The sequence below is a fragment of the Heterodontus francisci genome, chromosome 32, assembly GCF_036365525.1.
Source record: "Heterodontus francisci isolate sHetFra1 chromosome 32, sHetFra1.hap1, whole genome shotgun sequence".
Taxonomy (NCBI): Eukaryota; Metazoa; Chordata; class Chondrichthyes; order Heterodontiformes; family Heterodontidae; genus Heterodontus; species Heterodontus francisci.
Genome location: NC_090402.1, coordinates 34957307 through 34970188, shown reverse-complemented (window position 1 = coordinate 34970188; position 12882 = coordinate 34957307).

Sequence of the window (12882 nt, the reverse complement as noted above, 5' to 3'; positions counted from 1 at the left end):
ATAGCTAAGCCCCAGTGTAGACCTTTGGTTGTCATGTTCAGATCTCTAAAGTTTTTGACAGCATCTGATACACATATACACTTTTGACCTAATGTCACAATTTCGTTACTTCCAAACTCTGTTTATTTTACGTTATCTCATATTGGGAATCTGTATAAACTGATATTTTCAATATGGACCTCGAGTGATGGACAGAGAATTGAACAAAATTTGTTAACTACAATACTGTTGTCATGCTGAATGACTCTGGGCCTCTGATAATGTTTATTACAGTCTGTCTCTCCCCCCAGCAAGTGATCGACATGAAATTTAATTGTGTGCCTTCAGTTTAGTCACTAAGCCACAGAATGCATGAATTAAGATAATGAGCTAGACTGACCTTCTTCCCTAACCTATTATTAATCAGCTATTATATCATGCAAATACAGGTTCTTGAGAAAATAACTTACATAAAATACTTTCAAGCGCATTCCACAGAAATGTTTCTCACTGAATGTCACGTAAACAAAATGGGTAGAAACTACCACATTTGCATATAGTTACAAATTTAGCCTTATTTACATCAAGCCAAACAGTGGACCAAAAATGATGGTGTATATTATTGTACAATCAATTAATCTATTTGGAACACATTCTGGTGTGTAGACTGTTTCTCCTTTGTAGTAGCAGACAGAAGAATTTGTCATGGACACCTTAAATACTTGTGTAATAGTTCTTTTTTCTTTTGGGCCTCCTTATCTCGAGAGACAATGGATACGCGCCTGGAGGTGGTCAGTGGTTTGTGAAGCAGCGCCTGGAGTGGCTATAAAGGCCAATTCTGGAGTGACAGGCTCTTCCACAGGTGCTGCAGAGAAATTTGTTTGTTGGGGCTGTTGCACAGTTGGCTCTCCCCTTGCGCCTCTGTCTTTTTTCCTGCCAACTACTAAGTCTCTTCGACTCGCCACAATTTAGCCCTGTCTTTGTGTAATAGTATGACTAGGCATACTATCCAGGCTATTGTCATTGAGAAAGAAACATGTATAACAAGAAATCCAATTTGGTTTAGTGTACAGCACTCAGCAGCAATAGAGCAGGGTTGTTGTTTTTTTATACATCTGGGCACTGTATGTCAAGATTCAATTCATTTTTAGAAATATTTGTTTGCATTATCAAGTTAATAATTAGGTTTCCTTCATGATATATATTTGTTCCACTATTTTTTGTGTATTAGCTGTTTAAGCTCCGACCCACAATTCACAATTGAAACTGTAGACAAAGCTTCTGTTTTGTTGAACTTTTGGATTGTTCTGTGCCACCATTAGACTGAAAGTTGAACCCAGATCTCTCCTGCATACTTGGGCAACTCACAAGCAATTCCATTCCAAAAGCAGAACTGTACCCTGGGAGACTGTGAATGCACCTGTAAACATCTTGTACCTAGGGAAAGATTCAGTCACAGAGCTTTGAAGAATAAATCTGCTTTTACTTATTTACTGCAGCATATTTCCTCTTTTGCTTGGTGGCTAGCTCTAGATTAGCTGAACCTGGAAATACTCCAGTTTTCCCTTTTGCTCTACAGTAGATTATCCCGAAATGACGCCTAAAATGAAAAATAAAGTCTTGCAGCAGAAAAACATTACATAGTATCACATAGTATTTACAGAACAGAATCAGGCTATTCTGTCCAAAAGGTCCATGCTAGTGCTTATGCTCCACATGAGCCTCCTCCCACCCTTCTTCATCTAACCCCATCCCTCTATTCCGTTCTCCCTCATGTGCGTAACTAGTTTCCCCTTAAATGCATCTACACTAGTCAAATATTCCTTGTGGTAGCAAGTTCCACATTCTAACCACTCTCCAGGTAAAGATGTTTCTCCTGAGTTTCCTATTGGGAATACATACATCCTGAGAAGAGAATGATGGATTTATATTTCAGGACTGCCCTCCCATCTTTGTTGGAAGTTTATTTTATCATTTCTCAGGTGGGTCCTAAATTTTACATCTCTTTGGCAGGATTCTCAAGATCAGTGGTCATCAATTGTTAACAGAGCTATCAAGTCATTAATGAGCCCAGAGTCCGACCATTTCACATTTCTGGCTGAGGAAGTCTACATGACAATTGGGTAAATCATGATTTTGTGCAATAGTGCACAACCAGTGATAGTGAGTCGTCAGCCTGTTTAAATATCTCTCAATTTTTATTTCCATTGAAGTCAGCGCAAGTAAAAATTGGGAGAGATGTGTAACAGGCTGATGACTCACTATCACCAGTTTTACGCTAATGCATGAAGTCAAGGTCTACCCCAACTAGAGGCAAATAAAGCGAGCTGCAGGCTAAGGAATCTGAACTCGGTGTAAAGTGCTGAAACCAATAGCAGTTAGCAAATTAGGCAAGTGACAGAACTAAAATGGTCATATTAAAAGGTATTAACTATTAATTGATATGATGGCAACTGAGTCCAGTGCAATTCTTAAGACCTGTTTTTGAGCAGTTTGAAAGACAAAGCTTAGATCACATATTGCAGAAATGATATCAAAACCAGTGTAGACACTTATCGTGTGAATTACTCCTGAACTAGTCCTGAAGAGTCTGCTTTGGATATAACAATTTGACAAAAAATAACTTTTACAGAGGTTATTCAAGAAAAAAGAAGCATGCGGATATTTAAAAAGCTGCAAAAACATTCTTGGAATTGACTATTCTCCCTTGTGGAACAGGCTAGATTCCTTTAATAATTCATCTGTTAGATTTATGTTGCTAATCTAAATGAATGGAAAATTGTACAGAAATAATCTGACTGGATTGGTAATTTATTAGGAAATAAACCAAGTAATATGAAGCCACCTAATATGGGGGCTGGAGCAGTGGAATCAAATCTCTTTATGCATCACCAAATCCTAGTCAAGTCCATGTTTTATACATTCATGGGTATTTGCCTACTATTTGTTTAAATGCACTTTGGGACAATCCTGAGGTCATGAAAGGCACTATATAAATACAAGATCTGTTTTTCAAAGATGAATACCAATTCTTTGATCAATTTTCCCAGTAGCAATTACCTGAGTGGTTTGCTCTGAGGTTGTGTAATGTGATATTTCACCGTCTGAAGCTGGGAAGCTGCCTCATTTGTTTTGTGTCTGGTAGGGTGTGCTCCTCACGGGATGGCTGGAATATATTTTGTTGGAGCTGCAGGAAGGGTGCTTAGAGACTTTGAAAATTTCAGCTGGAACTGGCAGCTGTTTTCTATTAAACCAAGTTGATAAGTCTTTTCCTCAATTTGTCCAAAGCTCTGTGGATGTGAGTTTGAGTGCTGTTCAATGGTATCTGTAGAGAATGAACTCAGCTGATGTAATGTGCACAATTATAGTCATGTCGTAACTTAAGATATGGATTGGCAGGAAAATGGTCTGGGTGAGAAAACCACCCTTTAGAAATTAACTATTTCTAGGCTATTTAATAATAATAACAGGGTACACAGAGTTTAAAGAAAAATAAATGTATTGTTCAAGCAAGTCTCAGCAGTACAGCCTTCATTGTCACAATTCCTACTGGTCTCCCTCAGGCCTCATCAGCTCCTTAGAAAGGCATGCTCTTTTCTGCTGTAAAAGCAATGAGAAGGGCTAATTAATAATCTTGTTGTAAAGGAGCCATAATATGATAGAATTTTACTTTAAGTTTGAAAGTGATGGCGTTCAATCCGAAACTAGGGTCTTAAATCTAAACAAAGGGAACTACGAAGGTGTGTGGGGCAGGTTGGCTGTGGTAGATTGGGAAATTACATTAGAAGGTATGACAGTAGACAGGTAATGACTAGTATTTAAAGAATTAGTACATGGTGTACTACAAATTTACATTCCTTTATGGCACAAAAACCCAGCAGGAAAAGTGATCCAACCATGGCTAACAAAAGGAGTTAAAGATTGTATCAGATCAAAGGAAGAGGTTGATAAAGTTGCCAAAAAAGTATTAAGCCTGAGGATTGGGAGCATTTTAAAATTCAGCAAAGGAGGACCAAGAAACCGATAAAGAAAGAGAAAACAAAATATGAAAGTAACAGAGTGAGAAACATAAAAACATCCTGTAAAAGCTTCTATAGATATATAAAAAGATCCTCACATGACCATTATTTTCCAGTCCTCACCTGACCATTTTTCAGTCCTCACTGAGGAGGATTGGAGAGTTGCTAACATTGTACCTCCGTTTAAAAAGGGAGTGAAGGATAGACCGAATAATTATAGGCCAGTCAGTCTAACCTCAGTAGTGGGCAAATTATTGGAATCTATTCTGAGAGACAGGATAAACTGTCACTTAGAAAGGCACAGGTCAATCAAGGGTAGTCAGTATGGATTTGTTAAGGGAAGATCTTGTTTGACCAACTTGATCGAATTTTTTGAAGAAGTAACAAGGAAGATAGATGAGGGTAGTGCAGTTGATGTGATCTACATGGATTTTAGCAAGGCTTTTGACAAGGTCCCACATGGCAGACTGGTTAAAAAAATAAAATCCCATGGGATCCAGGGAAATGCAGCAAGGTGGGTATAAAATTGGCTCAGTGGCAGGAAACAAAGGGTAATTACTGACAGCTGTTTTAGCGACTGGAGGGCTGTTTACAGTGAGGTTCCACAGGGCTCAGTACTGGGTACCCTGCTTTTTGTGGTGTATATTAATGATTTGGACATAAATGTAGGGGGCGTGATCAAGAAGTTTGCGGATGACACAAAGATTGGCCATGTGGTAAAAAGCGAGGAAGATAGCTGTAGGTTGCAGGAAGATATCATGGTCTGGTCAGATGGGCAGAAAAGTAGCAAATGGAATTCAACTTGGAGAAGTGTGAGGTGATGCATTTAGGGAGGTTGAACAAGGCAAAGGAATACATGATTAATGGGAAAATACTGAGAAGTGTAGAGGAAGTAAGGGACCTTGGAGTAAATGTCCACAGATCCCTGAAAGTAGCAGGACAGGCCAATAAGGTGGTTAAGAAGGCATATGGAATCCTTTCCTTTATTAGCCGAAGTATAGAATATAAGAGCAGGACAGATATGCTGGAACTGCATAACTCATTGGTTAGGCCACAACTTGAGGACTGTGTGCAGTTTTGGTCAACTCATTAGAGAAAGAATGTAATTGAACTAGAGAGGGTACACAGATGATTTATGAGGATGTTGTTAGGACTGGAAAAGTGCAGTTATGAGGAAAGATTGGATAGGCTGGTATTGTTCTCCTTGGAACAGAGAAGGCTGAGGGGTGATCTGATTGAATTGTACAAAATTTTGAGGGACCTGGTTAGAGTGGAGGTCTATTTACCTGAGCAGAGAGGTCGGTGATGAGGGGCATAGATTTAAAGTGCTTGGTAGAAAGAACAGAGGGGAGATGAGGAAAAACCTTTTCACCCAGAGGGTGGTGATGGCCTGAAACTCACTGCCTGAAAGGGTAGTTAAGGCAGAGACCCTCAACTCATTCAAAAGGAGTCTGGATATTCACCTCAAGTGCCGTAAGCTGCAGGGCTATAGACCAAATGCTGGAAAGTGGGATTAGAATAGGCGGATTGTTTTTCAGCCGGCACCGACACAATGGGCCAAGTGGCCTCTTTTTGTGCCTTAAACTTTCTATTATTCTATGAAAAGATTAGCAAAGACAAATGTGGGCCCACTACAGGCAGAGACAGGGGAACTTAAAATGGGGAATAAGGAAATGGCAGAGACATTACTAAACAAATACTTTGTGTCTGTCTTCACTGAGGAGATACATAAAACCTCCCAGAAATACTAAAGAACCAAGGGACTAGGGAGAATGACGAACTGAAAGAAAATAGTAGTAAAAATAGTTTTTAAAAAAAAAAGCAGTACTGGAGAAATTAATGGGACTGAAAGTTAATAAATCCCCTGGACCTGATGATCTACATCCCAGAGTTTTGAAAGAGTGGCTGTAGAGATAGTGGATGCATTGGTGATCATTTTCCAAAATTCTGTAGAATCTGGAATGGTTCCTGCAGATTGGAAGGTAGCAAATGTAATCCTACTATTTAAGAAAGGAGGGAGAGAGAAAACGAGGTTAGTACTAGGGAAAATGCTAGAATGTATTATAAAGGATGTGATAACTGGACACTTAGAAAATAATAATAGGATTGGGCAGAGTAAACATGGATTTATGAAAAGGAAATCATGTTTGACAAACCTGTTAGAGTTTTTTGATGATGTAACTAGCAGAATAGATAGGGGGGACCCAGTGGATGTGGTGTAATTGGATTTTCAGAAGGTTTTCGATAAAGTCCCATGCAAGAGTTCAGTAAGCAAAATTAGAGCACATGGGTTTGAGGTAATATACTGGCTTGGATTGAGAATTGGTTAAGGGACAGAAAACAGAGAGTAGGAATAAATGGGTCATTCTCAAATTGGCAGGCTTTGACTAGTGGGGTACCGCAAGGATCAGTGCTTAGGCCCCAGCTATTCACAATCTATATCAATGATTTGGATGTGGGGACCAAATATAATATTTCCAAGTTTGCTGATGACACAAAACTAGGAGGGAATGTGAGTTGTGAGGAGGATGCAAAGAGGTTTCAAGGGGATTTAGACAGGCATACGTAAGTGGGCAAGAACATGGCAGATGGAATATAATGTGGAAAAATGTAAAGTTATTCACTTTGGTAAGAAAAGCAGAAATGCAGAGTATTTCTTAAATGGTGAGAGATTGGGAAGTGTGGATGTCGAAGGGAACCTCGGTGTCTTTGTTTATAAGTCACTGAAAGCTAATATGCAGGTGCAGCAAGCAATTAAGAAGACAAATGATATGTTAGCCTTTATTGTAAGAGGATTTGAGCACAGGAATAAAGAAGTCTTGCTGCAATTGTATAGAGCCTTGGTGAGACTGCACCTGGAGTATTGTGTACAGTTTTCGTTTCCTTACCTAAGGAAGGAGATACTTGCCATAGAGGGAGTGCAACGAAGGTTCACCAGACTGATTCCTGGGATGACGGGATTGTCTTATGAGGAGAGAATGAGGAATCTGGATCTGTATTCTCTAGAGTTTAGAAGAATGAGAGGTGATCTCAGTGAAGCATTCAAAATTCTTACAGGACTCAACCGGGTTGATGCAGGAAGGATGTTTCCTCTGGCTGGGGGGTCTAGAACCAGGGGACATAGTCTCAGAATAAGAGGTAGACCACTTATGACTGAGATGAGGAGGAATTTCTTCACTCAGAGGGTGGTGAATCTTTGGAATTCTCTAGCCTAGAGGGCTCTGGAGGCTCAGTCATTGAGTATGCTCAAGACAGAGATCGATAGATTTCTAGATATTAAAGATATCAAGGGATATGGGGATAGTATGGGAAAATGGTATTGAGGGACAAGATCAGCCATGACCTAGTTGAATGGCGAAACAGGCTCGAGGGGCCAAATGGCATACTGCTTCGCCTTTTTCCTATGTTCCTATGCCTGTTATCAGAACCCCTGATTGGGGCTGTACTATTGGAATGGATGAATTTTCGAGGCCCCACAGAGGTGGGAATGGAGGCAGAGGGCCCTGAAAATACCAGTGCCAGGCAATGTGTCGATTTCAAGGCACCGATCCCAATGCCGGTAATAATGAGTAGCACGGGGGGAGGGCGAGACATGAATCCTGCTTTCTCTCCAATTGAGGCCAATTTTCACATTTTAGAAGCTCATTAAGAGCTTGTCAGAGGCTGACCTTTTAATTTTTAAAGGGGCGGACAGTTTACCAGCTCCTTCAGAAACTGACAAACTAAAGGCAAGCAGGTAAAGTATGGGGAACCAGTCATGGCGGCCCCAGGGCATCACACCAGCCGCATAAGATGGTTAGTGGGGTAAAGGGGGACTGGGCAATTGGTAAGAGGATGCCCTTGCTCTGCACAGGTGGCAAGGAGAGTTGGCACTCAGCGCCTGGACTTTGAACAGGATCGGCACCCTGTGACATCGCAGGGGCAGAGGAGCAGGAGGCAAGGCTGCCAAGGACAATTGTGTGGCCACCTATCCAGAAAGAAGGCTCCAGCTGGCAATGGGTGCATAAATGCCAGATTGAGCGCATTGGCAATGACGGGCAACACCCTCTGAAGGAAGGGCAAAACCCCAGGCATCAGGAGACGAATGAACAAAGGGCAGGGAGACATAGGAAGCCAAACCCTCAATACAGGATTGACTGCTGAAAACAGAGCTACCTGGAGATGACTGAGAACCAGTGCCGCAGGAGACTGCGACTCTCTAGGCAAATGGTCACAGATGTGCCCTCATTGCCAAAGACCTCGGAGCACTGGTCACATGCCTTTTCAAAGGCACTATAGTCTTGAACATCTTCACTTCTTGCTCCTTCCAAAGCTCAGCTTCGGAACTTAGTGGCATCTCAAAAATGGCAGCACACCATTGCATCTCACAAGTCACTGGTGCTTTCTTTGCCAGAGCTGGACAGCACATTCACTTAACAACAGACACAATCTTGCTGGGACAGAGGGCATTGGGTTTCGCCTCCATCGCCGGATTACCCAAGGTGCACAGTACCATCAATTGCACCCATGTGGCCATCAAGGCAGCCAATGACCGGCTAGTGAGATCCATCTGCAGGAAGGGTTTCCACTCCCTCAACATTCACAACAAGAAGTTCCTCCATATCTGTGCTCTCTTTCCTGGCAGCTGCCATGATTCTTTCATCCTCCACTAGTATAGGCTGCCTCGGATCTTCACTCCATCCCCCACAGTGCATGGATGGATCCTAAGGGACAAGGGAAATCCCTTGAAGAGATGGCTACTGACCCCTCTACGGGAGCCTCAGATAGAGGCACAGAGGCGATACAACCGATGCCACCTGCTCAGCAGGACAACCATTGAGCAGGTCAACAGGCTTCTGAAGATGCAGTTCCGGTGCCTGGACTGGTCGGGTGATGCCTTCCAATGCCCTCCTGCAAGGGTCTCGATCATTGTGGTGGTCTGCTGTGCTCTTCATAACATGGCACTCCAGGGAGGTGTGGGTCTTGAGGACAGTGATGCCCTGGGAAGGAGACAGTTCATCAGGGGAGAAGCAGGAGCAGGAGGTAAGAGAGGAGGACGAATTGGAGGCAGAGGGAGATGACACTGAACTGAGAGATGCCCTTGCTGCATGATGAAGTGACCTCCTGCCACCCTTCCTCCTCTCCATCACGGCCTCCAGCATTAAATCCAGGTCGGCATCAATGAAGCGAGGGTCTGCCCTGCCCCGGGTTCCAGGCCTCTGGCTCCCCATGGCACTTCACTTCCCTCTGGTGCAGTTGAACGTTTTGGCTCAAACTGCAGATCTCGCCTTCAGAACAACCTGCAGCCTCAGTGATAGCTGCCTTGAGGTGTCTAAATGAGTCCCACACTTCATCTGACCCACCCCCATTCCTGCCCCCACTGGTTCTAAATGGACAAGGAACCTGTCTTCAAAACAATGATATCACTCCCATGAAAATTTCAACTTTAATCAGGTTCCCACCAGAGGTGGGTTTCTGACCCAAAAACAGACCCGACTTCTGTTTCCCTTCTCTGTGGCGGAAATTCAGCCCAGGGTGTCTGCAGCTGTGATATAAATAGTGGTAAAACACAATTGCAACTTCATATTAAAAAGGCTGACCATAACTAAAAGATAACATCAGTTTGACTTAGGAAAGTTGTCAGCACAGTATTTCAATCAATCATTCAAAATAATTGTATCATTATGACAATGAGAATTGACACACTTTTCAGTAATTATTTATTTTAAGTCAAAATACATTATTAAAATGCATGGCGAGACTAATAGCTAGTCGTCTGGGGAAGACATAATTTTTTTTATGTGGCCTTGCTTCTTTGTCACTGCAGGTTATGACCACAAATATTCTTGCAATTAAAGTTATTTTCAACTTCCATTAGCAGTTTTTTTTTCCAAAGTATATTTTGAAAACCACAGAACATTACTCAGATTTCCAAGTCTAATCCTTAATTATGACGGGGTAATTTGTCTAGGAATCTACAGATGGGATCTCCATGAGTCATTCCCAGCTCAGCAGTGCATTTCTGTGGTCTGGTTCATTTTGAACTTCATCCATATGAGTGTAGGCCGATAATGACAGACAATGGGTACACATTCTGGGACAACTTAATAATGAGCTGACAACTTTTCCACTAGTTAGGGAGTAATATTCCTTCAGTCTTTTTTTGAATAAAATAGATTTGTGTTGAACCTTTACTTTTAGTCAGAAATAAACTTTGAAATCCAAACTGCACTTGGCTAAAAAAAAATTTTAGGCCTCATTAACAGGCCAAAAATGTGCAGGCCCTGATGTGTAAAAAGAAAATGGACAGCGTGTAGTTAAGGAAATTGTCTTCTCTGCCTTACCAACACTGACATCTAAAAGAAATGTAGAGTTTGACTGGTGTCCCTGGTCAACATTTGAAGGCAGAAGATAGAAATGGTGATGGAACATGACTGCATCACTTAGATTACACAAACGGTGCAAGTTGGTTTCCAAAGTTCTAACTTAAGGGAGTCAGGAAAAAGCAATGATAAGAGAATGAAAGGTATGATCAGTAATGAGCAATAAGAGCAGTCAGCAGACACAGGCATATATGAGGTAGTCGTGAGAGCTTAGGAAGATGAGAGTAGCAGAGAGAGAAAAAAACAAAAAAAGGTTAAGAAAAATAGCACAAAGAATTGCAGGACAAGCATCTTAAAGGCAATGAGAAGGAAAAACCTCAGGGATGGAGAAAAGAAAAATCAGGTACTGTTCTAAATGGAGAGAGACAAGTAAGACAAACAAAAAGGGTCCTTTAGGATGGATGAATGAAGAAAGCAAAAACTGAAGCAGAAAAGAGTAAGAAATACCAGATGGAAGAATCCACAAGGACACAGTATGGGAAATAACGGAACCACAGGTAAGCAAAGAGAGAATTATTCATAGCAATCAAGTGGAAAACTTTAATAATTAGTTGTGTTAAATGAATGTAAACCCTATTTAGTAACAGAAGAACACAATGAAGCGTTAAAAGGAGACTTTAATCTGTGACGCAGAAAAGAGTAGAGACTGGTCACATGAAGTGAATTTTGCCAACTCTATGGTCTGATTTTAACCTATGCAAAAACCCATCCACATGCACAGAGTTAAAATTGGGCCCATATTGGACTTGATCGACCCTGTAGCAATTAGAGAGAAGGATATGAAGAGATAGTAACTGAAAATGCATTATAAGAATAAACAAGTACTGCAAGATCAGCTTGATTTGTTTTAAATGCAAAATGTTGACACAACTAAAAAAAGGACTTCTATTGATTGAGTCAAAGTATTTCTCAATTAATTGTAATACCTGTCGTTATGTAGACAAGCAGCAACATTTATATGGAGCAAGATCCACAAACAGCATTGAGATAAATGAGCAGATAGTCTGTTTTTTGGTGGTGTTGGTTAAGGGAGGAAAGTTACCCAGGAAGGTTAACCAGGATGAACTCCTAGTTCTGATTTGAATGCTCCATGAGATCCTTAATGACCACTTGAACCACTGAAACCACTGTACATGGGACTTCAATTTAAGACCTCATCAAAAAGGACAGCACTTCTAAGGAATGCAACATTCCCTCAGTATTAAACTGGAGTGCCAGCACAAGTCCTGGAATGGGAGTCAAACGCATAATGCAATGACCCAGCAGCAACAGTGCCACCAACTCATCCTAAGTGGTACAGCTATCAAAGAGAGAGAGAGAAAAAAACTTTATCCTCCACAAATATTAAAAGAAGTTGCCTCTAATTTATATTATTGCATCTATTAACCTACTTCGCATCTCAGAGATTGTTTGATATTCCAGTTAGAGAGGGGTCAGTGGCTGTGCCTAATTAGTGATAACTGGTTACTACCAACTGAAGAGTGTCACAGTCCAAAAACAAGGTCAGAGCTGGCATATTTTGTGATCTTTACATCATTTTGTGATCATTCCTCTTTCCCAATTCGGTCCACTCTCATCGTAGGTCAGTGCTATTCTGTTACTGCTCACTATAAGGTGTAGAAGAGAGGCCTTCAATGACTCAGCTCCTGGAACAATCTGCTGTAAAAAATTATTTCAAGCTATTTAACACCGAAGACTGGAGTAACTTTGGTCAGCAAAAAGTGATGTTGCACAGCAGAAAACACTTTTTTTCCAAAGCCATTTCCCAATTTTGATTCTTGTTCATGGTTAAAAAGTTATTTAGATTGTAAAAATGCTCTAACAAATATAATCAGTGACATGTTGAAGCCCACACCTCATGTCATGTTCATTTGGCGGTGCAGTGGTTAGCACCGCAGCCTCACAGCTCCAGGGACCCAGGTTCAATTCTGGGTTATGCCTGTGTGGAGTTTGCAAGTTCTCCCTGTGACCGCGTGGGTTTTCGCCGGGTGCTCCGGTTTCCTCCCACTGCCAAAGACTTGCAGGTGATAGGTAAATTGGCCGTTGTAAATTGCCCCTAGTGGAGGTAGGTGGTAGGGAATATGGGATTACTGTAGGGTTAGTATAAATGGGTGGTTGTTGGTCGGCACAGACTCGGTGGGCCGAAGGGCCTGTTTCAGTGCTGTATCTCTAAATAAAATTAGTTAACATATATTGTTTTCAATTCACTCAGTTAGATGACAATACCCTTTTAAATTGTGGGCGGCACAGTGGTGCAGTGGTTAGCACCACAGCCTCACAGCTCCAGCAACCCGGGTTCAATTCTGGGTACCGCCTGTGTGGAGTTTGCAAGTTCTCCCTGTGTCTGCGTGGGTTTTCTCCGGGTTCTCCGGTTTCCTCCCACAAGCTTAAAGACTTGCAGGTTGGTAGGTAAATTGGCCATTATAAATTGCCACTAATATAGGTAGATGGTAGGGAAATATAAGAACAGGTGGGGATGTGGTAGGAATATGGGATTAGTGTAGGATTAGTATAAATGGGTA